Here is a 27,677-nt window from a genome sequence, read left to right as displayed (position 1 = left end):
GTATCGGGATTGAATACAACAGTCACCATGCGCACTTTCCTCCATGGGAGTAATGTCTCAAACAGTCTTAGCTTTGATCGTTCCCTGGAAGACCAGTAGTGGTTACCGATGCACATCTGGAGGCATTCTGTAATCTGTGGACTATCAGAGTGTTGATGAAACACAGAAATTGTATCGGGATTGAAAACAATAGTCACCAATGCTTACTTTCCTCCATGGGAGTAATGTCTCTAACAGTCTACGCTTTGATCATAACCTGGAAGACCAGTAGTAGTTACCGATGCACATCTGGAGGCATTCTGTAATCTGTGGACTATCAGAGTGTTGATGAAACACAGAAAGTGCATCGGGATTGAATACAACAGTCACCATGCGCACTTTTCTCCACGGGAGTAATGTCTCAAACAGTCTACGCTTTGATCGGTAACTGGAAGTCCAGTAGTAGTTTCCCATGCACATCTGGTGGCATTCTGTAATCTGTGGAGTATCAGAGTGTTGATGAAACACAGAAATTTGCATCGGGATTGAATACAACAGTCACCATGCGCACTTTTCTCCATGGGAGTAATGTCTCAAACAGTCTACGCTTTGATCGTTCCCTGGAATACCAGTAGTAGTTTTCCGATGCACATATGGTGGCATTCTGTAATCTGTGGGCTATCAGAGTGTTGATGAAACACAGAAAGTGCATCGGGATTGATTACAACAGTCACCATGCGCACTTTCTTCCACGGGAGTAATTTCTCAAACAGTCTACGCTTTGATCGTGCCTTGGAAGACCAGTAGTAGTTTCCGATGCACATCTGGTGGCATTCTGTAAAATGTGGACTATCAGATTGTTAATGAAACACAGAAATTGCATCGGGATTGAATACAACAGTGACCATTTGCACTTTCCTCCACGGGAGTAATGTCTCAAAGAGTCTACGCTTTGATCGGTCCCTGGAAGACCAGTAGTAGTTACCGATGCACATCTGGAGGCATTCTGTAATCTGTGGAGTATCAGAGTGTTGATGAAACAAAGAAATTGCATCGGGATTGAATACAACAGTCACCATGCGCACTTTCCTCCACGGGAGTAATGTCTCAAACAGTCTACGTTTTGATCGTTCCCTGGAAGACCAGTAGTAGTTTCCGATGCACATCTGTCGGCATTCTGTAATCTGTGGACTATCAGAGTTTTGATGAAACACAGAAAATGCATCGGGATAGAATACAACAGTCACCACGCGCACTTTCCTAAATGGGAGTAATTCTCAAAGAGTCTACGCTTTGATCGTTCCCTGGAAGACCAGTAGTAGTTACCGTTGCACATCTGGAGGCATTCTGTAATCTGTGGACTATCAGAGTGTTGATGAAACATAGAAATTGTATTGGGATTGAATACAACAGTCACCTTCCGCACTTTCCACCATGGGAGTAATGTCTCTAACAGTCTACGCTTTGATCATAACCTGGAAGACCAGTAGTAGTTACCGATGCACATCTGGAGGCATTCTGTAATCTGTGGACTATCAGAGTGTTGATGAAACACAGAAATTTGCATCGGGATTGAATACAACAGTCACCATGCGCACTTTCCTCCACGGGAGTAATGTCTCAAACAGTCTACGCTTTGATCGTTCCCTGGAAGACCAGTAGTAGTTTTCGATGCACATCTGGTGGCATTCTGTAATCTGTCTACTCTTAGAGTGTTGATGAAACACAGAAATTGCAACGGGATTGAATACAACAGTCACCATGCCCACTTTCCTCCACGGGAGTAATGTCTCAAACAGTCTACGCTTTGATAGTTCCCTGGAAGACCTGTAGTAGCTTCCGATGCACGTCTGGTGGCATTCTGTAATCTGTGGACTATCAGAGTGTATATGAAACATAGAAATTGCATCTTAATTGAATAAAACATTCACAATGCGCACTTTCCGCCATGGGAGTAACCCTGAAACAGTCTACGCTTTAATCGTTCCCTGGAAGACCAGTAGTAGTTTCCGATGCACATCTGTCGGCATTCTGTAATCTGTGGACTATCAGAGCGCTGATGAAACACAGAAAATCCTTCGGGATTGAATACAACAGTCACCATGTGCACTTTCCTCCATGGGAGTAATGTCTCAAACAGTCTATGCTTTGATCGTTCCCTGGAAGACCAGTAGTGGTTACCGATGCACATCTGGAGGCATTCTGTAATCTGTGGACTATCAGAGTGTTGATGAAACACAGAAATTGTATCGGGATTGAATACAACAGTCACCAATGCTTACTTTCCTCCATGGGAGTAATGTCTCTAATAGTCTACGCTTTGATCATAACCTGGAAGACCAGTAGTAGTTACTGATGCACATCTGGAGGCATTCTGTAATCTGTGGACTATCAGAGTGTTGTTGAAACACAGAATTTGCATCGGGATTGAATACAACAGTCACCATGCGCACTTTAGTCCTTAGGAGTAATGTCTCAAACAGTCTACTATTTGATCGTTCCCTGGAAGATAAGTAGTAGTTTCCGATGCACATCTGTCGGCATTCTGTAATCTGTGGACTATCAGAGTGTTGATGAAACACAGAAATTGTATCGGGATTGAATACAACAGTCACCAATGCTTACTTTCCTCCATGGGAGTAATGTCTCAAACAGTCTTAGCTTTGATCGTTCCCTGGAAGACCAGTAGTGGTTATCGATGCACATCTGGAGGAATTCTGTAATCTGTGGACTATCAGAGTGTTGATGAAACACAGAAATTGTATCGGGATTGAAAACAATAGTCACCAATGCTTACTTTCCTCCATGGGAGTAATGTCTCTAACAGTCTACGCTTTGATCATAACCTGGAAGACCAGTAGTAGTTACCGATGCACATCTGGAGGCATTCTGTAATCTGTGGACTATCAGAGTGTTGATGAAACACAGAATTTGCATCGGGATTGAATACAACAGTCACCATGCACACTTTAGTCCTTAGGAGTAATGTCTCAAACAGTCTACTCTTTGATCGTTCCCTGGAAGACCAGTAGTAGTTTCCGATTCACATCTGGAGGCATTCTGTAATCTTTTAACTATCAGAGAAATGATGAAACACAGAAATTGCATCGGGATTGAATACAACAGTTACCAAGCGCACTTTCCTCCATGGGAGTAATGTCTCAAACAGTCTAATCTTTGATCGTTCTCTGGAAGACCAGTAGTAGTTTCCGATGAACATCTGGTGGCATTCTGTAATCTGTGGGCTATCAGAGTGTTGATGAAACACAGAAAGTGCATCGGGATTGATTACAACAGTCACCATGCGCACTTTCCTCCACGGGAGTAATGTCTCAAACTGTCTACGCTTTGATCGTTCCCTGGAAGACCAGTAGTAGTTTCCGATGCACGTCTGGTGGCATTCTGTAATTTGTGGACTATCAGAGTGTATATGAAACACAGAAATTGCATCGGAATTGAATAAAACATTCACCATGCGCACTTTCCGCCATGGGAGTAACCCTGAAACAGTCTACGCTTTTATCGTTCCCTGGAAGACCAGTAGTAGTTTCCGATGCACATCTGTCGGCATTCTGTAATCTGTGGACTATCAAAGTGCTCATGAAACACAGAAAATCCTTCGGGATTGAATACAACAGTCACCATGCGCACATTCCTCCATGGGAGTAATGTCTCAAACAGTCTACTCTTTGATCGTTCAATGGAAGACCAGTAGTAGTTTCCGATTCACATCTGGAGGCATTCTGTAATCTGTTAACTATCAGAGAGTTGATGAAACACAGAAATTGCATCGGGATTGAATACAACAGTCACCATGCGCACTTTCCTCCATGGGAGTAATGTCTCTAACAGTCTACGCTTTGATCATAACCTGGAAGACCAGTTGTAGCTACCGATGCACATCTGGAGGCATTCTGTAATCTGATGACTATCAGAGTGTTGATGAAACACAGAAATTGCATCGGGATTGAATACAACAGTCACCATGCGCACTTTCCTCCATAGGAGTAATGTCTCAAACAGTCTACTCTTTGATCGTTCCCTGGAAGACCAGTAGTAGTTTCCGATGCACATCTGGAGGCATTCTGTAATCTGTTAAGTATCAGAGAGTTGATGAAACACAGAAATTGCATCGGGATTGAATACAACAGTCACCATGCGCACTTTCCTCCATGGGAGTAATGTCTCAAACAGTCTACGCTTTGATCGTTCCCTGGAAGACCAGTAGTAGTTTCCGATGCACATCTGGTGGCATTCTGTAATCTGTGGGCTATCAGAGTGTTGATGAAACACAGAAAGTGCATCGGGATTGATTACAACAGTCACCATGCGCACTTTCCTCCACGGGAGTAATGTCTCAAACAGTCTACGCTTTGATCGTTCCCTGGAAGACCAGTAGTAGTTTCCGATGCACATCTGGTGGCATTCTGTAATCTGTGGACTATCAGAGTGTTGTTGAAACACAGAAATTGCATCGGGATTGAATACAACAGTCACCATGCGCACTTTTCTCCACGGGAGTAATGTCTCAAACAGTCTACGCTTTGATCGGTCCCTGGAAGACCAGTAGTAGTTACCGATGCACATGTGGTGGCATTCTGTAATCTGTGGAGTATCAGAGTGTTGATGAAACACAGAAATTTTGCATCGGGATTGAATACAACAGTCACCATGCGCACTTTTCTCCATGGGAGTAATGTCTCAAACAGTCTACGCTTTGATCGTTCCCTGGAAGACCAGTAGTAGTTTTCCGATGCACATATTGTGGCATTCTGTAATCTGTGGGCTATCAGAGTGTTGATGAAACACAGAAAGTGCATCGGGATTGATTACAACAGTCACCATGCGCACTTTCTTCCACGGGAGTAATTTCTCAAACAGTCTACGCTTTGATCGTTCCTTGGGAGTCCAGTAGTAGTTTCCGATGCACATCTGGTGGCATTCTGTAAAATGTGGACTATCAGATTGTTAATGAAACACAGAAATTGCATCGGGATTGAATACAACAGTCACCATTTGCACTTTCCTCCACGGGAGTAATGTCTCAAAGAGTCTACGCTTTGATGGGTCCCTGGAAAACCAGTAGTAGTTACCGATGCACATGTGGTGGCATTCTGTAATCTATGGAGTATCAGAGTGTTGATGAAACAAAGAAATTGCATCGGGATTGAATACAACAGTCACCATGCGCACTTTCCTCCACGGGAGTAATGTCTCAAACAGTCTACGCTTTGATCGTTCCCTGGAAGACCAGTAGTAGTTTTCGATGCACATCTGGTGGCATTCTGTAATCTGTCTACTCTTAGAGTGTTGATGAAACACAGAAATTGCACCGGGATTGAATACAACAGTCACCATGCGCACTTTCCTCCACGGGAGTAATGTCTCAAACAGTCTACGCTTTGATCGTCCCCTGGAAGACCTGTAGTAGCTTCCGATGCACGTCTGGTGGCATTCTGTAATCTGTGGACTATCAGAGTGTATATGAAACATAGAAATTGCATCGGAATTGAATAAAACATTCACAATGCGCACTTTCCGCCATGGGAGTAACTCTGAAACAGTCTACGCTTTAATCGTTCCCTGGAAGATAAGTAGTAGTTTCCGATGCACATCTGTCGGCATTCTGTAATCTGTGGACTATCAGAGTGTTGATGAAACACAGAAATTGTATCGGGGTTGAATAAACCTGTCACCAATGCTTACTTTCCTCCATGGGAGTAATGTCTCAAACAGTCTTAGCTTTGATCGTTCCCTGGAAGACCAGTAGTGGTTACCGATGCACATCTGGAGGCATTCTGTAATCTGTGGACTATCAGAGTGTTGATGAAACACAGAAATTGTATCGGGATTGAAAACAATAGTCACCAATGCTTACTTTCCTCCATGGGAGTAATGTCTCTAACAGTCTACGCTTTGATCATAACCTGGAAGACCAGTAGTAGTTACCGATGCACATCTGGAGGCATTCTGTAATCTGTGGACTATCAGAGTGTTGATGAAACACAGAAAGTGCATCGGGATTGAATACAACAGTCACCATGCGCACTTTTCTCCACGGGAGTAATGTCTCAAACAGTCTACGCTTTGATCGGTAACTGGAAGTCCAGTAGTAGTTTCCCATGCACATCTGGTGGCATTCTGTAATCTGTGGAGTATCAGAGTGTTGATGAAACACAGAAATTTGCATCGGGATTGAATACAACAGTCACCATGCGCACTTTTCTCCATGGGAGTAATGTCTCAAACAGTCTACGCTTTGATCGTTCCCTGGAAGACCAGTAGTAGTTTTCCGATGCACATATGGTGGCATTCTGTAATCTGTGGGCTATCAGAGTGTTGATGAAACACAGAAAGTGCATCGGGATTGATTACAACAGTCACCATGCGCACTTTCTTCCACGGGAGTAATTTCTCAAACAGTCTACGCTTTGATCGTGCCTTGGAAGACCAGTAGTAGTTTCCGATGCACATCTGGTGGCATTCTGTAAAATGTGGACTATCAGATTGTTAATGAAACACAGAAATTGCATCGGGATTGAATACATCAGTGACCATTTGCACTTTCCTCCACGGGAGTAATGTCTCAAAGAGTCTACGCTTTGATCGGTCCCTGGAAGACCAGTAGTAGTTACCGATGCACATCTGGAGGCATTCTGTAATCTGTGGAGTATCAGAGTGTTGATGAAACAAAGAAATTGCATCGGGATTGAATACAACAGTCACCATGCGCACTTTCCTCCACGGGAGTAATGTCTCAAACAGTCTACGTTTTGATCGTTCCCTGGAAGACCAGTAGTAGTTTCCGATGCACATCTGTCGGCATTCTGTAATCTGTGGACTATCAGTGTTTTGATGAAACACAGAAAATGCATCGGGATAGAATACAACAGTCACCACGCGCACTTTCCTAAATGGGAGTAATTCTCAAACAGTCTACGCTTTGATCGTTCCCTGGAAGACCAGTAGTAGTTACCGTTGCACATCTGGAGGCATTCTGTAATCTGTGGACTATCAGAGTGTTGATGAAACATAGAAATTGTATTGGGATTGAATACAACAGTCACCTTCCGCACTTTCCACCATGGGAGTAATGTCTCTAACAGTCTACGCTTTGATCATAACCTGGAAGACCAGTAGTAGTTACCGATGCACATCTGGAGGCATTCTGTAATCTGTGGACTATCAGAGTGTTGATGAAACACAGAAATTTGCATCGGGATTGAATACAACAGTCACCATGCGCACTTTCCTCCACGGGAGTAATGTCTCAAACAGTCTACGCTTTGATCGTTCCCTGGAAGACCAGTAGTAGTTTTCGATGCACATCTGGTGGCATTCTGTAATCTGTCTACTCTTAGAGTGTTGATGAAACACAGAAATTGCAACGGGATTGAATACAACAGTCACCATGCCCACTTTCCTCCACGGGAGTAATGTCTCAAACAGTCTACGCTTTGATCGTTCCCTGGAAGACCTGTAGTAGCTTCCGATGCACGTCTGGTGGCATTCTGTAATCTGTGGACTATCAGAGTGTTGTTGAAACACAGAATTTGCATCGGGATTGAATACAACAGTCACCATGCGCACTTTAGTCCTTAGGAGTAATGTCTCAAACAGTCTACTATTTGATCGTTCCCTGGAAGATAAGTAGTAGTTTCCGATGCACATCTGTCGGCATTCTGTAATCTGTGGACTATCAGAGTGTTGATGAATCACAGAAATTGTATCGGGATTGAATACAACAGTCACCAATGCTTACTTTCCTCCATGGGAGTAATGTCTCAAACAGTCTTAGTTTTGATCGTTCCCTGGAAGACCAGTAGTGGTTACCGATGCACATCTGGAGGCATTCTGTAATGTGTGGACTATCAGAGTGTTGATGAAACACAGAAATTGTATCGGGATTGAAAACAATAGTCACCAATGCTTACTTTCCACCATGGGAGTAATGTCTCTAACAGTCTACGCTTTGATCATAACCTGGAAGACCAGTAGTAGTTACCGATGCACATCTGGAGGCATTCTGTAATCTGTGGACTATCAGAGTGTTGATGAAACACAGAATTTGCATCGGGATTGAATACAACAGTCACCATGCACACTTTAGTCCTTAGGAGTAATGTCTCAAACAGTCTACTCTTTGATCGTTCCCTGGAAGACCAGTAGTAGTTTCCGATTCACATCTGGAGGCATTCTGTAATCTTTTAACTGTCAGAGAAATGATGAAACACAGAAATTGCATTGGGATTGAATACAACAGTCACCATGCCCACATTCCTCCACGGGAGTAATGTCTCAAACAGTCTAGGCTTTGATCGTTCCCTGGAAGACCAGTTGTAGTTACCGATGCACGTCTGGTGGCATTCTGTAATCTGTGGGCTATCAGAGTGTTGATGAAACACAGAAAGTGCATCGGGATTGAATACAACAGTCACCATGCGCACTTTTCTCCACGGGAGTAATGTCTCAAACAGTCTACGCTTTGATCGGTCCCTGGAAGACCAGTAGTAGTTACCGATGCACATGTGGTGGCATTCTGTAATCTGTGGAGTATCAGAGTGTTGATGAAACACAGAAATTTGCATCGGGATTGAATACAACAGTCACCATGCGCACTTTTCTCCATGGGAGTAATGTCTCAAACAGTCTACGCTTTGATCGTTCCCTTGAAGACCAGTTGTATTTTCCGATGCACATCTGGAGGCATTCTGTAATCTGTGGACTACCAGATTTTTGATGAAACACAGACATTGCATCGGGATTGAATGCAACAGTCACCATGCGCACTTTCCATCACGGGAGGTATGACTCAAACAGTCTATGCTTTCATCGTTCCCTGGAAGACCAGTAGTAGTTTCCGATGCACATCTGGTGGCATTCTGTAATCTGTGGGCAATCAGAGTGTTGATGAAACACAGAAAGTGCATCGGGATTGATTACAACAGTCACCATGCCCACTTTCCTCCACGGGAGTAATGTCTCAAACAGTGTACGCTTTGTTCGTTCCCTGGAAGACCAGTAGTAGTTTCCGATGCACATCTGGTGGCATTCTGTAATCTGTGGACTATCAGAGTGTTGATGAAACACAGAAATTGCATCGGGATTGAATACAACAGTCACCATGCGCACTTTTCTCCACGGGAGTAATGTCTCAAACAGTCTACGCTTTGATCGGTAACTGGAAGTCCAGTAGTAGTTTCCGATGCACATCTGGTGGCATTCTGTAATCTGTGGAGTATCAGAGTGTTGATGAAACACAGAAATTTGCATCGGGATTGAATACAACAGTCACCATGCGCACTTTTCTCCATGGGAGTAATGTCTCAAACAGTCTACGCTTTGATCGTTCCCTGGAAGACCAGTAGTAGTTTTCCGATGCACATATGGTGGCATTCTGTAATCTGTGGGCTATCAGAGTGTTGATGAAACACAGAAAGTGCATCGGGATTGATTACAACAGTCACCATGCGCACTTTCTTCCACGGGAGTAATTTCTCAAACAGTCTACGCTTTGATCGTGCCTTGGAAGACCAGTAGTAGTTTCCGATGCACATCTGGTGGCATTCTGTAAAATGTGGACTATCAGATTGTTAATGAAACACAGAAATTGCATCGGGATTGAATACAACAGTGACCATTTGCACTTTCCTCCACGGGAGTAATGTCTCAAAGAGTCTACGCTTTGATCGGTCCCTGGAAGACCAGTAGTAGTTACCGATGCACATCTGGAGGCATTCTGTAATCTGTGGAGTATCAGAGTGTTGATGAAACAAAGAAATTGCATCGGGATTGAATACAACAGTCACCATGCGCACTTTCCTCCACGGGAGTAATGTCTCAAACAGTCTACGTTTTGATCGTTCCCTGGAAGACCAGTAGTAGTTTCCGATGCACATCTGTCGGCATTCTGTAATCTGTGGACTATCAGTGTTTTGATGAAACACAGAAAATGCATCGGGATAGAATACAACAGTCACCACGCGCACTTTCCTAAATGGGAGTAATTCTCAAACAGTCTACGCTTTGATCGTTCCCTGGAAGACCAGTAGTAGTTACCGTTGCACATCTGGAGGCATTCTGTAATCTGTGGACTATCAGAGTGTTGATGAAACATAGAAATTGTATTGGGATTGAATACAACAGTCACCTTCCGCACTTTCCACCATGGGAGTAATGTCTCTAACAGTCTACGCTTTGATCATAACCTGGAAGACCAGTAGTAGTTACCGATGCACATCTGGAGGCATTCTGTAATCTGTGGACTATCAGAGTGTTGATGAAACACAGAAATTTGCATCGGGATTGAATACAACAGTCACCATGCGCACTTTCCTCCACGGGAGTAATGTCTCAAACAGTCTACGCTTTGATCGTTCCCTGGAAGACCAGTAGTAGTTTTCGATGCACATCTGGTGGCATTCTGTAATCTGTCTACTCTTAGAGTGTTGATGAAACACAGAAATTGCAACGGGATTGAATACAACAGTCACCATGCCCACTTTCCTCCACGGGAGTAATGTCTCAAACAGTCTACGCTTTGATCGTTCCCTGGAAGACCTGTAGTAGCTTCCGATGCACGTCTGGTGGCATTCTGTAATCTGTGGACTATCAGAGTGTATATGAAACATAGAAATTGCATCTTAATTGAATAAAACATTCACAATGCGCACTTTCCGCCATGGGAGTAACCCTGAAACAGTCTACGCTTTAATCGTTCCCTCGAAGACCAGTAGTAGTTTCCGATGCACATCTGTCGGCATTCTGTAATCTGTGGACTATCAGAGCGCTGATGAAACACAGAAAATCCTTCGGGATTGAATACAACAGTCACCATGTGCACTTTCCTCCATGGGAGTAATGTCTCAAACAGTCTATGCATTGATCGTTCCCTGGAAGACCAGTAGTGGTTACCGATGCACATCTGGAGGCATTCTGTAATCTGTGGACTATCAGAGTGTTGATGAAACACAGAAATTGTATCGGGATTGAATACAACAGTCACCAATGCTTACTTTCCTCCATGGGAGTAATGTCTCTAATAGTCTACGCTTTGATCATAACCTGGAAGACCAGTAGTAGTAACTGATGCACATCTGGAGGCATTCTGTAATCTGTGGACTATCAGAGTGTTGTTGAAACACAGAATTTGCATCGGGATTGAATACAACAGTCACCATGCGCACTTTAGTCCTTAGGAGTAATGTCTCAAACAGTGTACTATTTGATCGTTCCCTGGAAGATAAGTAGTAGTTTCCGATGCACATCTGTCGGCATTCTGTAATCTGTGGACTATCAGAGTGTTGATGAAACACAGAAATTGTATCGGGATTGAAAACAATAGTCACCAATGCTTACTTTCCACCATGGGAGTAATGTCTCTAACAGTCTACGCTTTGATCATAACCTGGAAGACCAGTAGTAGTTACCGATGCACATCTGGAGGCATTCTGTAATCTGTGGACTATCAGAGTGTTGATGAAACACAGAATTTGCATCGGGATTGAATACAACAGTCACCAATGCTTACTTTCCTCCATGGGAGTAATGTCTCAAACAGTCTTAGCTTTGATCGTTCCCTGGAAGACCAGTAGTGGTTACCGATGCACATCTGGAGGCATTCTGTAATCTGTGGACTATCAGAGTGTTGATGAAACACAGAAATTGTATCGGGATTGAAAACAATAGTCACCAATGCTTACTTTCCACCATGGGAGTAATGTCTCTAACAGTCTACGCTTTGATCATAACCTGGAAGACCAGTAGTAGTTACCGATGCACATCTGGAGGCATTCTGTAATCTGTGGACTATCAGAGTGTTGATGAAACACAGAATTTGCATCGGGATTGAATACAACAGTCACCATGCACACTTTAGTCCTTAGGAGTAATGTCTCAAACAGTCTACTCTTTGATCGTTCCCTGGAAGACCAGTAGTAGTTTCCGATTCACATCTGGAGGCATTCTGTAATCTTTTAACTATCAGAGAAATGATGAAACACAGAAATTGCATTGGGATTGAATACAACAGTCACCATGCCCACATTCCTCCACGGGAGTAATGTCTCAAACAGTCTAGGCTTTGATCGTTCCCTGGAAGACCAGTTGTAGCTTCCGATGCACGTCTGGTGGCATTCTGTAATCTGTGGGCTATCAGAGTGTTGATGAAACACAGAAAGTGCATCGGGATTGAATACAACAGTCACCATGCGCACTTTTCTCCACGGGAGTAATGTCTCAAACAGTCTACGCTTTGATCGGTCCCTGGAAGACCAGTAGTAGTTACCGATGCACATGTGGTGGCATTCTGTAATCTGTGGAGTATCAGAGTGTTGATGAAACACAGAAATTTGCATCGGGATTGAATACAACAGTCACCATGCGCACTTTTCTCCATGGGAGTAATGTCTCAAACAGTCTACGCTTTGATCGTTCCCTTGAAGACCAGTTGTATTTTCCGATGCACATCTGGAGGCATTCTGTAATCTGTGGACTACCAGATTTTTGATGAAACACAGACATTGCATCGGGATTGAATGCAACAGTCACCATGCGCACTTTCCATCACGGGAGGTATGACTCAAACAGTCTATGCTTTCATCGTTCCCTGGAAGACCAGTAGTAGTTTCCGATGCACATCTGGTGGCATTCTGTAATCTGTGGACTATCAGAGTGTATATGAAACATAGAAATTGCATCGGAATTGAATAAAACATTCACAATGCGCACTTTCCGCCATGGGAGTAACCCTGAAACAGTCTACGCTTTAATCGTTCCCTGGAAGACCAGTAGTAGTTTCCGATGCACATCTGTCGGCATTCTGTAATCTGTGGACTATCAGAGCGCTGATGAAACACAGAAAATCCTTCGGGATTGAATACAACAGTCACCATGTGCACTTTCCTCCAGGGGAGTAATGTCTCAAACAGTCTATGCTTTGATCGTTCCCTGGAAGACCAGTAGTGGTTACCGATGCACATCTGGAGGCATTCTGTAATCTGTGGACTATCAGAGTGTTGATGAAACACAGAAATTGTATCGGGATTGAATACAACAGTCACCAATGCTTACTTTCCTCCATGGGAGTAATGTCTCTAATAGTCTACGCTTTGATCATAACCTGGAAGACCAGTAGTAGTTACTGATGCACATCTGGAGGCATTCTGCAATCTGTGGACTATCAGAGTGTTGTTGAAACACAGAATTTGCATCGGGATTGAATACAACAGTCACCATGCGCACTTTAGTCCTTAGGAGTAATGTCTCAAACAGTCTACTATTTGATCGTTCCCTGGAAGACCAGTAGTAGTTTCCGATGCACATCTGGAGGCATTCTGTAATCTTTTAACTATCAGAGAATTGATGAAACACAGAAATTGCATCGGGATTGAATACAACAGTCACCATGCGCACTTTCCTCCACGGGAGTAATGTCTCAAACAGTCTACGTTTTGATCGGTCCCTGGAAGACCAGTAGTAGTTTCCGATGCACATCTGTCGGCATTCTGTAATCTGTGGACTATCAGAGTGTTGATGAAACACAGAAAATGCGTCGGGATTGAATACAACAGTCACCATGCGCACTTTTCTCCATGGGAGTAATGTCTCGAACAGTCTACGCTTTGATCGTTCCCTTGAAGACCAGTTGTATTTTCCGATGCACATCTGGAGGCATTCTGTAATCTGTGGACTACCAGATTTTTGATGAAACACAGACATTGCATCGGGATTGAATGCAACAGTCACCATGCGCACTTTCCATCACGGGAGGTATGACTCAAACAGTCTATGCTTTCATCGTTCCCTGGAAGACCAGTAGTAGTTTCCGATGCACATCTGGTGGCATTCTGTAATCTGTGGGCAATCAGAGTGTTGATGAAACACAGAAAGTGCATCGGGATTGATTACAACAGCCACCATGCGCACTTTCCTCCACGGGAGTAATGTCTCAAACAGTCTACGCTTTGATCGGTAACTGGAAGTCCAGTAGTAGTTTCCGATGCACATCTGGTGGCATTCTGTAATCTGTGGAGTATCAGAGTGTTGATGAAACACAGAAATTTGCATCGGGATTGAATACAACAGTCACCATGCGCACTTTTCTCCATGGGAGTAATGTCTCAAACAGTCTACGCTTTGATCGTTCCCTGGAAGACCAGTAGTAGTTTTCCGATGCACATATGGTGGCATTCTGTAATCTGTGGGCTATCAGAGTGTTGATGAAACACAGAAAGTGCATCGGGATTGAATACAACAGTCACCATGCGCACTTTCCTCCACGGGAGTAATGTCTCAAACAGTCTACGCTTTGATCGTTCCCTGGAAGACCTGTAGTAGCTTCCGATGCACGTCTGGTGGCATTCTGTAATCTGTGGACTATCAGAGTGTATATGAAACATAGAAATTGCATCGGAATTGAATAAAACATTCACAATGCGCACTTTCCGCCATGGGAGTAACTCTGAAACAGTCTACGCATTAATCGTTCCCTGGAAGATAAGTAGTATTTTCCGATGCACATCTGTCGGCATTCTGTAATCTGTGGACTATCAGAGTGTTGATGAAACACAGAAATTGTATCGGGATTGAATACAACAGTCACCAATGCTTACTTTCCTCCATGGGAGTAATGTCTCAAACAGTCTATGCTTTGATCGTTCCCTGGAAGACCAGTAGTGGTTACCGATGCACATCTGGAGGCATTCTGTAATCTGTGGACTATCAGAGTGTTGATGAAACACAGAATTTGCATCGGGATTGAAAACAACAGTCACCAATGCTTACTTTCCTCCATGGGAGTAATGTCTCTAACAGTCTACGCTTTGATCATAACCTGGAAGACCAGTAGTAGTTACCGATGCACATCTGGAGGCATTCTGTAATCTGTGGACTATCAGAGTGTTGATGAAACACAGAAATTGTATCGGGATTGAAAACAACAGTCACCAATGCTTACTTTCCTCCATGGGAGTAATGTCTCTAACAGTCTACGCTTTGATCATAACCTGGAAGACCAGTAGTAGTTACCGATGCACATCTGGAGGCATTCTGTAATCTGTGGACTATCAGAGTGTTGATGAAACACAGAATTTGCATCGGGATTGAATACAACAGTCACCATGCACACTTTAGTCCTTAGGAGTAATGTCTCAAACAGTCTTCTCTTTGATCGTTCAATGGAAGACCAGTAGTAGTTTCCGATTCACATCTGGAGGCATTCTGTAATCTTTTAACTATCAGAGAAATGATAAAACACAGAAATTGCATCGGGATTTAATACAACAGTCACCATGCCCACATTCCTCCACGGGAGTAATGTCTCAAACAGTCTAGGCTTTGATCGTTCCCTGGAAGACCAGTTGTAGCTTCCGATGCACGTCTGGTGGCATTCTGTAATCTGTGGGCTATCAGAGTGTTGATGAAACACAGAAAGTGCATCGGGATTGAATACAACAGTCACCATGCGCACTTTTCTCCACGGGAGTAATGTCTCAAACAGTCTACGCTTTGATCGGTCCCTGGAAGACCAGTAGTAGTTACCGATGCACATGTGGTGGCATTCTGTAATCTGTGGAGTATCAAAGTGTTGATGAAACACAGAAATTTGCATCGGGATTGAATACAACAGTCACCATGCGCACTTTTCTCCATGGGAGTAATGTCTCAAACAGTCTGCACTTTGATCGTTCCCTTGAAGACCAGTTGTATTTTCCGATGCACATCTGGAGGCATTCTGTAATCTGTGGACTACCAGATTTTTGATGAAACACAGACATTGCATCGGGATTGAATGCAACAGTCACCATGCGCACTTTCCATCACGGGAGGTATGACTCAAACAGTCTATGCTTTCATCGTTCCCTGGAAGACCAGTAGTAGTTTCCGATGCACATCTGGTGGCATTCTGTAATCTGTGGGCAATCAGAGTGTTGATGAAACACAGAAAGTGCATCGGGATTGATTACAACAGTCACCATGCGCACTTTCCTCCACGGGAGTAATGTCTCAAACAGTCTACGCTTTGATCGTTCCCTGGAAGACCAGTAGTAGTTTCCGATGCACATCTGGTGGCATTCTGTAATCTGTGGACTATCAGAGTGTTGATGAAACACAGAAATTGCATCGGGATTGAATACAACAGTCACCATGCGCACTTTTCTCCACGGGAGTAATGTCTCAAACAGTCTACACTTTGATCGGTAACTGGAAGTCCAGTAGTAGTTTCCGATGCACATCTGGTGGCATTCTGTAATCTGTGGAGTATCAGAGTGTTGATGAAACACAGAAATTTGCATCGGGATTGAATACAACAGTCACCATGCGCACTTTTCTCCATGGGAGTAATGTCTCAAACAGTCTACGCTTTGATCGTTCCCTGGAAGACCAGTAGTAGTTTTCCGATGCACATATGGTGGCATTCTGTAATCTGTGGGCTATCAGAGTGTTGATGAAACACAGAAAGTGCATCGGGATTGATTACAACAGTCACCATGCGCACTTTCTTCCACGGGAGTAATTTCTCAAACAGTCTACGCTTTGATCGTTCCTTGGAAGACCAGTAGTAGTTTCCGATGCACATCTGGTGGCATTCTGTAAAATGTGGACTATCAGATTGTTAATGAAACACAGAAATTGCATCGGGATTGAATACAACAGTCACCATTTGCACTTTCCTCCACGGGAGTAATGTCTCAAAGAGTCTACGCTTTGATCGGTCCCTGGAAGACCAGTAGTAGTTACCGATGCACATCTGGAGGCATTCTGTAATCTGTGGAGTATCAGAGTGTTGATGAAACAAAGAAATTGCATCGGGATTGAATACAACAGTCACCATGCGCACTTTCCTCCACGGGAGTAATGTCTCAAACAGTCTACGTTTTGATCGTTCCCTGGAAGACCAGTAGTAGTTTTCCGATGCACATATGGTGGCATTCTGTAATCTGTGGGCTATCAGAGTGTTGATGAAACACAGAAAGTGCATCGGGATTGAATACAACAGTCACCATGCGCACTTTCCTCCACGGGAGTAATGTCTCAAACAGTCTACGCTTTGATCGTTCCCTGGAAGACCTGTAGTAGCTTCCGATGCACGTCTGGTGGCATTCTGTAATCTGTGGACTATCAGAGTGTATATGAAACATAGAAATTGCATCGGAATTGAATAAAACATTCACAATGCGCACTTTCCGCCATGGGAGTAACTCTGAAACAGTCTACGCTTTAATCGTTCCCTGGAAGATAAGTAGTATTTTCCGATGCACATCTGTCGGCATTCTGTAATCTGTGGACTATCAGAGTGTTGATGAAACACAGAAATTGTATCGGGATTGAATACAACAGTCACCAATGCTTACTTTCCTCCATGGGAGTAATGTCTCAAACAGTCTATGCTTTGATCGTTCCCTGGAAGACCAGTAGTGGTTACCGATGCACATCTGGAGGCATTCTGTAATCTGTGGACTATCAGAGTGTTGATGAAACACAGAATTTGCATCGGGATTGAAAACAACAGTCACCAATGCTTACTTTCCTCCATGGGAGTAATGTCTCTAACAGTCTACGCTTTGATCATAACCTGGAAGACCAGTAGTAGTTACCGATGCACATCTGGAGGCATTCTGTAATCTGTGGACTATCAGAGTGTTGATGAAACACAGAAATTGTATCGGGATTGAAAACAACAGTCACCAATGCTTACTTTCCTCCATGGGAGTAATGTCTCTAACAGTCTACGCTTTGATCATAACCTGGAAGACCAGTAGTAGTTACCGATGCACATCTGGAGGCATTCTGTAATCTGTGGACTATCAGAGTGTTGATGAAACACAGAATTTGCATCGGGATTGAATACAACAGTCACCATGCACACTTTAGTCCTTAGGAGTAATGTCTCAAACAGTCTTCTCTTTGATCGTTCAATGGAAGACCAGTAGTAGTTTCCGATTCACATCTGGAGGCATTCTGTAATCTTTTAACTATCAGAGAAATGATAAAACACAGAAATTGCATCGGGATTTAATACAACAGTCACCATGCCCACATTCCTCCACGGGAGTAATGTCTCAAACAGTCTAGGCTTTGATCGTTCCCTGGAAGACCAGTTGTAGCTTCCGATGCACGTCTGGTGGCATTCTGTAATCTGTGGGCTATCAGAGTGTTGATGAAACACAGAAAGTGCATCGGGATTGAATACAACAGTCACCATGCGCACTTTTCTCCACGGGAGTAATGTCTCAAACAGTCTACGCTTTGATCGGTCCCTGGAAGACCAGTAGTAGTTACCGATGCACATGTGGTGGCATTCTGTAATCTGTGGAGTATCAAAGTGTTGATGAAACACAGAAATTTGCATCGGGATTGAATACAACAGTCACCATGCGCACTTTTCTCCATGGGAGTGATGTCTCAAACAGTCTGCACTTTGATCGTTCCCTTGAAGACCAGTTGTATTTTCCGATGCACATCTGGAGGCATTCTGTAATCTGTGGACTACCAGATTTTTGATGAAACACAGACATTGCATCGGGATTGAATGCAACAGTCACCATGCGCACTTTCCATCACGGGAGGTATGACTCAAACAGTCTATGCTTTCATCGTTCCCTGGAAGACCAGTAGTAGTTTCCGATGCACATCTGGTGGCATTCTGTAATCTGTGGGCAATCAGAGTGTTGATGAAACACAGAAAGTGCATCGGGATTGATTACAACAGTCACCATGCGCACTTTCCTCCACGGGAGTAATGTCTCAAACAGTCTACGCTTTGATCGTTCCCTGGAAGACCAGTAGTAGTTTCCGATGCACATCTGGTGGCATTCTGTAATCTGTGGACTATCAGAGTGTTGATGAAACACAGAAATTGCATCGGGATTGAATACAACAGTCACCATGCGCACTTTTCTCCACGGGAGTAATGTCTCAAACAGTCTACACTTTGATCGGTAACTGGAAGTCCAGTAGTAGTTTCCGATGCACATCTGGTGGCATTCTGTAATCTGTGGAGTATCAGAGTGTTGATGAAACACAGAAATTTGCATCGGGATTGAATACAACAGTCACCATGCGCACTTTTCTCCATGGGAGTAATGTCTCAAACAGTCTACGCTTTGATCGTTCCCTGGAAGACCAGTAGTAGTTTTCCGATGCACATATGGTGGCATTCTGTAATCTGTGGGCTATCAGAGTGTTGATGAAACACAGAAAGTGCATCGGGATCGATTACAACAGTCACCATGCGCACTTTCTTCCACGGGAGTAATTTCTCAAACAGTCTACGCTTTGATCGTTCCTTGGAAGACCAGTAGTAGTTTCCGATGCACATCTGGTGGCATTCTGTAAAATGTGGACTATCAGATTGTTAATGAAACACAGAAATTGCATCGGGATTGAATACAACAGTCACCATTTGCACTTTCCTCCACGGGAGTAATGTCTCAAAGAGTCTACGCTTTGATCGGTCCCTGGAAGACCAGTAGTAGTTACCGATGCACATCTGGAGGCATTCTGTAATCTGTGGAGTATCAGAGTGTTGATGAAACAAAGAAATTGCATCGGGATTGAATACAACAGTCACCATGCGCACTTTCCTCCACGGGAGTAATGTCTCAAACAGTCTACGTTTTGATCGTTCCCTGGAAGACCAGTAGTAGTTTCCGATGCACATCTGTCGGCATTCTGTAATCTGTGGACTATCAGAGTGTTGATGAAACACAGAAAATGCATCGGGATAGAATACAACAGTCACCACGCGCACTTTCCTAAATGGGAGTAATTCTCAAACAGTCTACGCTTTGATCGTTCCCCGGAAGACCAGTAGTAGTTACCGTTGCACATCTGGAGGCATTCTGTAATCTGTGGACTATCAGAGAGTTGATGAAACATAGAAATTGTATTGGGATTGAATACAACAGTCACCTTCCGCACTTTCCACCATGGGAGTAATGTCTCTAACAGTCTACGCTTTGATCATAACCTGGAAGACCAGTAGTAGTTACCGATTCACATCTGGAGGCATTCTGTAATCTGTGGACTATCAGAGTGTTGATGAAACACAGAAATTTGCATCGGGATTGAATACAACAGTCACCATGCGCACTTTCCTCCACGGGAGTAATGTCTCAAACAGTCTACGCTTTGATCGTTCCCTGGAAGACCAGTAGTAGTTTTCGATGCACATCTGGTGGCATTCTGTAATCTGTCTACTCTTAGAGTGTTGATGAAACACAGAAATTGCAACGGGATTGAATACAACAGTCACCATGCCCACTTTCCTCCACGGGAGTAATGTCTCAAACAGTCTACGCTTTGATCGTTCCCTGGAAGACCTGTAGTAGCTTCCGATGCACGTCTGGTGGCATTCTGTAATCTGTGGACTATCAGAGTGTATATGAAACATAGAAATTCCATCGGAATTGAATAAAACATTCACAATGCGCACTTTCCGCCATGGGACTAACCCTGAAACAGTCTACGCTTTAATCGTTCCCTGGAAGACCAGTAGTAGTTTCCGATGCACATCTGTCGGCATTCTGTAATCTGTGGACTATCAGAGCGCTGATGAAACACAGAAAATCCTTCGGGATTGAATACAACAGTCACCATGTGCACTTTCCTCCATGGGAGTAATGTCTCAAACAGTCTATGCTTTGATCGTTCCCTGGAAGACCAGTAGTGGTTACCGATGCACATCTGGAGGCATTCTGTAATCTGTGGACTATCAGAGTGTTGATGAAACACAGAAATTGTATCGGGATTGAATACAACAGTCACCATGCGCACTTTTCTCCACGGGAGTAATGTCTCAAACAGTCTACGCTTTGATCGGTCCCTGGAAGACCAGTAGTAGTTACCGATGCACATGTGGTGGCATTCTGTAATCTGTGGAGTATCAGAGTGTTGATGAAACACAGAAATTTGCATCGGGATTGAATACAACAGTCACCATGCGCACTTTTCTCCATGGGAGTAATGTCTCAAACAGTCTACGCTTTGATCGTTCCCTTGAAGACCAGTTGTATTTTCCGATGCACATCTGGAGGCATTCTGTAATCTGTGGACTACCAGATTTTTGATGAAACACAGACATTGCATCGGGATTGAATGCAACAGTCACCATGCGCACTTTCCATCACGGGAGGTATGACTCAAACAGTCTATGCTTTCATCGTTCCCTGGAAGACCAGTAGTAGTTTCCGATGCACATCTGGTGGCATTCTGTAATCTGTGGACTATCAGAGTGTATATGAAACATAGAAATTGCATCGGAATTGAATAAAACATTCACAATGCGCACTTTCCGCCATGGGAGTAACCCTGAAACAGTCTACGCTTTAATCGTTCCCTGGAAGACCAGTAGTAGTTTCCGATGCACATCTGTCGGCATTCTGTAATCTGTGGACTATCAGAGCGCTGATGAAACACAGAAAATCCTTCGGGATTGAATACAACAGTCACCATGTGCACTTTCCTCCAGGGGAGTAATGTCTCAAACAGTCTATGCTTTGATCGTTCCCTGGAAGACCAGTAGTGGTTACCGATGCACATCTGGAGGCATTCTGTAATCTGTGGACTATCAGAGTGTTGATGAAACACAGAAATTGTATCGGGATTGAATACAACAGTCACCAATGCTTACTTTCCTCCATGGGAGTAATGTCTCTAATAGTCTACGCTTTGATCATAACCTGGAAGACCAGTAGTAGTTACTGATGCACATCTGGAGGCATTCTGCAATCTGTGGACTATCAGAGTGTTGTTGAAACACAGAATTTGCATCGGGATTGAATACAACAGTCACCATGCGCACTTTAGTCCTTAGGAGTAATGTCTCAAACAGTCTACTATTTGATCGTTCCCTGGAAGACCAGTAGTAGTTTCCGATGCACATCTGGAGGCATTCTGTAATCTTTTAACTATCAGAGAATTGATGAAACACAGAAATTGCATCGGGATTGAATACAACAGTCACCATGCGCACTTTCCTCCACGGGAGTAATGTCTCAAACAGTCTACGTTTTGATCGGTCCCTGGAAGACCAGTAGTAGTTTCCGATGCACATCTGTCGGCATTCTGTAATCTGTGGACTATCAGAGTGTTGATGAAACACAGAAAATGCGTCGGGATTGAATACAACAGTCACCATGCGCACTTTTCTCCATGGGAGTAATGTCTCGAACAGTCTACGCTTTGATCGTTCCCTTGAAGACCAGTTGTATTTTCCGATGCACATCTGGAGGCATTCTGTAATCTGTGGACTACCAGATTTTTGATGAAACACAGACATTGCATCGGGATTGAATGCAACAGTCACCATGCGCACTTTCCATCACGGGAGGTATGACTCAAACAGTCTATGCTTTCATCGTTCCCTGGAAGACCAGTAGTAGTTTCCGATGCACATCTGGTGGCATTCTGTAATCTGTGGGCAATCAGAGTGTTGATGAAACACAGAAAGTGCATCGGGATTGATTACAACAGCCACCATGCGCACTTTCCTCCACGGGAGTAATGTCTCAAACAGTCTACGCTTTGATCGGTAACTGGAAGTCCAGTAGTAGTTTCCGATGCACATCTGGTGGCATTCTGTAATCTGTGGAGTATCAGAGTGTTGATGAAACACAGAAATTTGCATCGGGATTGAATACAACAGTCACCATGCGCACTTTTCTCCATGGGAGTAATGTCTCAAACAGTCTACGCTTTGATCGTTCCCTGGAAGACCAGTAGTAGTTTTCCGATGCACATATGGTGGCATTCTGTAATCTGTGGGCTATCAGAGTGTTGATGAAACACAGAAAGTGCATCGGGATTGAATACAACAGTCACCATGCGCACTTTCCTCCACGGGAGTAATGTCTCAAACAGTCTACGCTTTGATCGTTCCCTGGAAGACCTGTAGTAGCTTCCGATGCACGTCTGGTGGCATTCTGTAATCTGTGGACTATCAGAGTGTATATGAAACATAGAAATTGCATCGGAATTGAATAAAACATTCACAATGCGCACTTTCCGCCATGGGAGTAACTCTGAAACAGTCTACGCATTAATCGTTCCCTGGAAGATAAGTAGTATTTTCCGATGCACATCTGTCGGCATTCTGTAATCTGTGGACTATCAGAGTGTTGATGAAACACAGAAATTGTATCGGGATTGAATACAACAGTCACCAATGCTTACTTTCCTCCATGGGAGTAATGTCTCAAACAGTCTATGCTTTGATCGTTCCCTGGAAGACCAGTAGTGGTTACCGATGCACATCTGGAGGCATTCTGTAATCTGTGGACTATCAGAGTGTTGATGAAACACAGAATTTGCATCGGGATTGAAAACACAGTCACCAATGCTTACTTTCCTCCATGGGAGTAATGTCTCTAACAGTCTACGCTTTGATCATAACCTGGAAGACCAGTAGTAGTTACCGATGCACATCTGGAGGCATTCTGTAATCTGTGGACTATCAGAGTGTTGATGAAACACAGAAATTGTATCGGGATTGAAAACAACAGTCACCAATGCTTACTTTCCTCCATGGGAGTAATGTCTCTAACAGTCTACGCTTTGATCATAACCTGGAAGACCAGTAGTAGTTACCGATGCACATCTGGAGGCATTCTGTAATCTGTGGACTATCAGAGTGTTGATGAAACACAGAATTTGCATCGGGATTGAATGCAACAGTCACCATGCACACTTTAGTCCTTAGGAGTAATGTCTCAAACAGTCTTCTCTTTGATCGTTCAATGGAAGACCAGTAGTAGTTTCCGATTCACATCTGGAGGCATTCTGTAATCTTTTAACTATCAGAGAAATGATAAAACACAGAAATTGCATCGGGATTTAATACAACAGTCACCATGCCCACATTCCTCCACGGGAGTAATGTCTCAAACAGTCTAGGCTTTGATCGTTCCCTGGAAGACCAGTTGTAGCTTCCGATGCACGTCTGGTGGCATTCTGTAATCTGTGGGCTATCAGAGTGTTGATGAAACACAGAAAGTGCATCGGGATTGAATACAACAGTCACCATGCGCACTTTTCTCCACGGGAGTAATGTCTCAAACAGTCTACGCTTTGATCGGTCCCTGGAAGACCAGTAGTAGTTACCGATGCACATGTGGTGGCATTCTGTAATCTGTGGAGTATCAAAGTGTTGATGAAACACAGAAATTTGCATCGGGATTGAATACAACAGTCACCATGCGCACTTTTCTCCATGGGAGTAATGTCTCAAACAGTCTGCACTTTGATCGTTCCCTTGAAGACCAGTTGTATTTTCCGATGCACATCTGGAGGCATTCTGTAATCTGTGGACTACCAGATTTTTGATGAAACACAGACATTGCATCGGGATTGAATGCAACAGTCACCATGCGCACTTTCCATCACGGGAGGTATGACTCAAACAGTCTATGCTTTCATCGTTCCCTGGAAGACCAGTAGTAGTTTCCGATGCACATCTGGTGGCATTCTGTAATCTGTGGGCAATCAGAGTGTTGATGAAACACAGAAAGTGCATCGGGATTGATTACAACAGTCACCATGCGCACTTTCCTCCACGGGAGTAATGTCTCAAACAGTCTACGCTTTGATCGTTCCCTGGAAGACCAGTAGTAGTTTCCGATGCACATCTGGTGGCATTCTGTAATCTGTGGACTATCAGAGTGTTGATGAAACACAGAAATTGCATCGGGATTGAATACAACAGTCACCATGCGCACTTTTCTCCACGGGAGTAATGTCTCAAACAGTCTACACTTTGATCGGTAACTGGAAGTCCAGTAGTAGTTTCCGATGCACATCTGGTGGCATTCTGTAATCTGTGGAGTATCAGAGTGTTGATGAAACACAGAAATTTGCATCGGGATTGAATACAACAGTCACCATGCGCACTTTTCTCCATGGGAGTAATGTCTCAAACAGTCTACGCTTTGATCGTTCCCTGGAAGACCAGTAGTAGTTTTCCGATGCACATATGGTGGCATTCTGTAATCTGTGGGCTATCAGAGTGTTGATGAAACACAGAAAGTGCATCGGGATTGATTACAACAGTCACCATGCGCACTTTCTTCCACGGGAGTAATTTCTCAAACAGTCTACGCTTTGATCGTTCCTTGGAAGACCAGTAGTAGTTTCCGATGCACATCTGGTGGCATTCTGTAAAATGTGGACTATCAGATTGTTAATGAAACACAGAAATTGCATCGGGATTGAATACAACAGTCACCATTTGCACTTTCCTCCACGGGAGTAATGTCTCAAAGAGTCTACGCTTTGATCGGTCCCTGGAAGACCAGTAGTAGTTACCGATGCACATCTGGAGGCATTCTGTAATCTGTGGAGTATCAGAGTGTTGATGAAACAAAGAAATTGCATCGGGATTGAATACAACAGTCACCATGCGCACTTTCCTCCACGGGAGTAATGTCTCAAACAGTCTACGTTTTGATCGTTCCCTGGAAGACCAGTAGTAGTTTTCCGATGCACATATGGTGGCATTCTGTAATCTGTGGGCTATCAGAGTGTTGATGAAACACAGAAAGTGCATCGGGATTGAATACAACAGTCACCATGCGCACTTTCCTCCACGGGAGTAATGTCTCAAACAGTCTACGCTTTGATCGTTCCCTGGAAGACCTGTAGTAGCTTCCGATGCACGTCTGGTGGCATTCTGTAATCTGTGGACTATCAGAGTGTATATGAAACATAGAAATTGCATCGGAATTGAATAAAACATTCACAATGCGCACTTTCCGCCATGGGAGTAACTCTGAAACAGTCTACGCTTTAATCGTTCCCTGGAAGATAAGTAGTATTTTCCGATGCACATCTGTCGGCATTCTGTAATCTGTGGACTATCAGAGTGTTGATGAAACACAGAAATTGTATCGGGATTGAATACAACAGTCACCAATGCTTACTTTCCTCCATGGGAGTAATGTCTCAAACAGTCTATGCTTTGATCGTTCCCTGGAAGACCAGTAGTGGTTACCGATGCACATCTGGAGGCATTCTGTAATCTGTGGACTATCAGAGTGTTGATGAAACACAGAATTTGCATCGGGATTGAAAACAACAGTCACCAATGCTTACTTTCCTCCATGGGAGTAATGTCTCTAACAGTCTACGCTTTGATCATAACCTGGAAGACCAGTAGTAGTTACCGATGCACATCTGGAGGCATTCTGTAATCTGTGGACTATCAGAGTGTTGATGAAACACAGAAATTGTATCGGGATTGAAAACAACAGTCACCAATGCTTACTTTCCTCCATGGGAGTAATGTCTCTAACAGTCTACGCTTTGATCATAACCTGGAAGACCAGTAGTAGTTACCGATGCACATCTGGAGGCATTCTGTAATCTGTGGACTATCAGAGTGTTGATGAAACACAGAATTTGCATCGGGATTGAATACAACAGTCACCATGCACACTTTAGTCCTTAGGAGTAATGTCTCAAACAGTCTTCTCTTTGATCGTTCAATGGAAGACCAGTAGTAGTTTCCGATTCACATCTGGAGGCATTCTGTAATCTTTTAACTATCAGAGAAATGATAAAACACAGAAATTGCATCGGGATTTAATACAACAGTCACCATGCCCACATTCCTCCACGGGAGTAATGTCTCAAACAGTCTAGGCTTTGATCGTTCCCTGGAAGACCAGTTGTAGCTTCCGATGCACGTCTGGTGGCATTCTGTAATCTGTGGGCTATCAGAGTGTTGATGAAACACAGAAAGTGCATCGGGATTGAATACAACAGTCACCATGCGCACTTTTCTCCACGGGAGTAATGTCTCAAACAGTCTACGCTTTGATCGGTCCCTGGAAGACCAGTAGTAGTTACCGATGCACATGTGGTGGCATTCTGTAATCTGTGGAGTATCAAAGTGTTGATGAAACACAGAAATTTGCATCGGGATTGAATACAACAGTCACCATGCGCACTTTTCTCCATGGGAGTAATGTCTCAAACAGTCTGCACTTTGATCGTTCCCTTGAAGACCAGTTGTATTTTCCGATGCACATCTGGAGGCATTCTGTAATCTGTGGACTACCAGATTTTTGATGAAACACAGACATTGCATCGGGATTGAATGCAACAGTCACCATGCGCACTTTCCATCACGGGAGGTATGACTCAAACAGTCTATGCTTTCATCGTTCCCTGGAAGACCAGTAGTAGTTTCCGATGCACATCTGGTGGCATTCTGTAATCTGTGGGCAATCAGAGTGTTGATGAAACACAGAAAGTGCATCGGGATTGATTACAACAGTCACCATGCGCACTTTCCTCCACGGGAGTAATGTCTCAAACAGTCTACGCTTTGATCGTTCCCTGGAAGACCAGTAGTAGTTTCCGATGCACATCTGGTGGCATTCTGTAATCTGTGGACTATCAGAGTGTTGATGAAACACAGAAATTGCATCGGGATTGAATACAACAGTCACCATGCGCACTTTTCTCCACGGGAGTAATGTCTCAAACAGTCTACACTTTGATCGGTAACTGGAAGTCCAGTAGTAGTTTCCGATGCACATCTGGTGGCATTCTGTAATCTGTGGAGTATCAGAGTGTTGATGAAACACAGAAATTTGCATCGGGATTGAATACAACAGTCACCATGCGCACTTTTCTCCATGGGAGTAATGTCTCAAACAGTCTACGCTTTGATCGTTCCCTGGAAGACCAGTAGTAGT

This window comes from Schistocerca gregaria, unplaced genomic scaffold, assembly GCF_023897955.1.
Source record: "Schistocerca gregaria isolate iqSchGreg1 unplaced genomic scaffold, iqSchGreg1.2 ptg000073l, whole genome shotgun sequence".
Taxonomy (NCBI): Eukaryota; Metazoa; Arthropoda; class Insecta; order Orthoptera; family Acrididae; genus Schistocerca; species Schistocerca gregaria.
Note: the sequence above shows the minus strand (reverse complement) of the source record.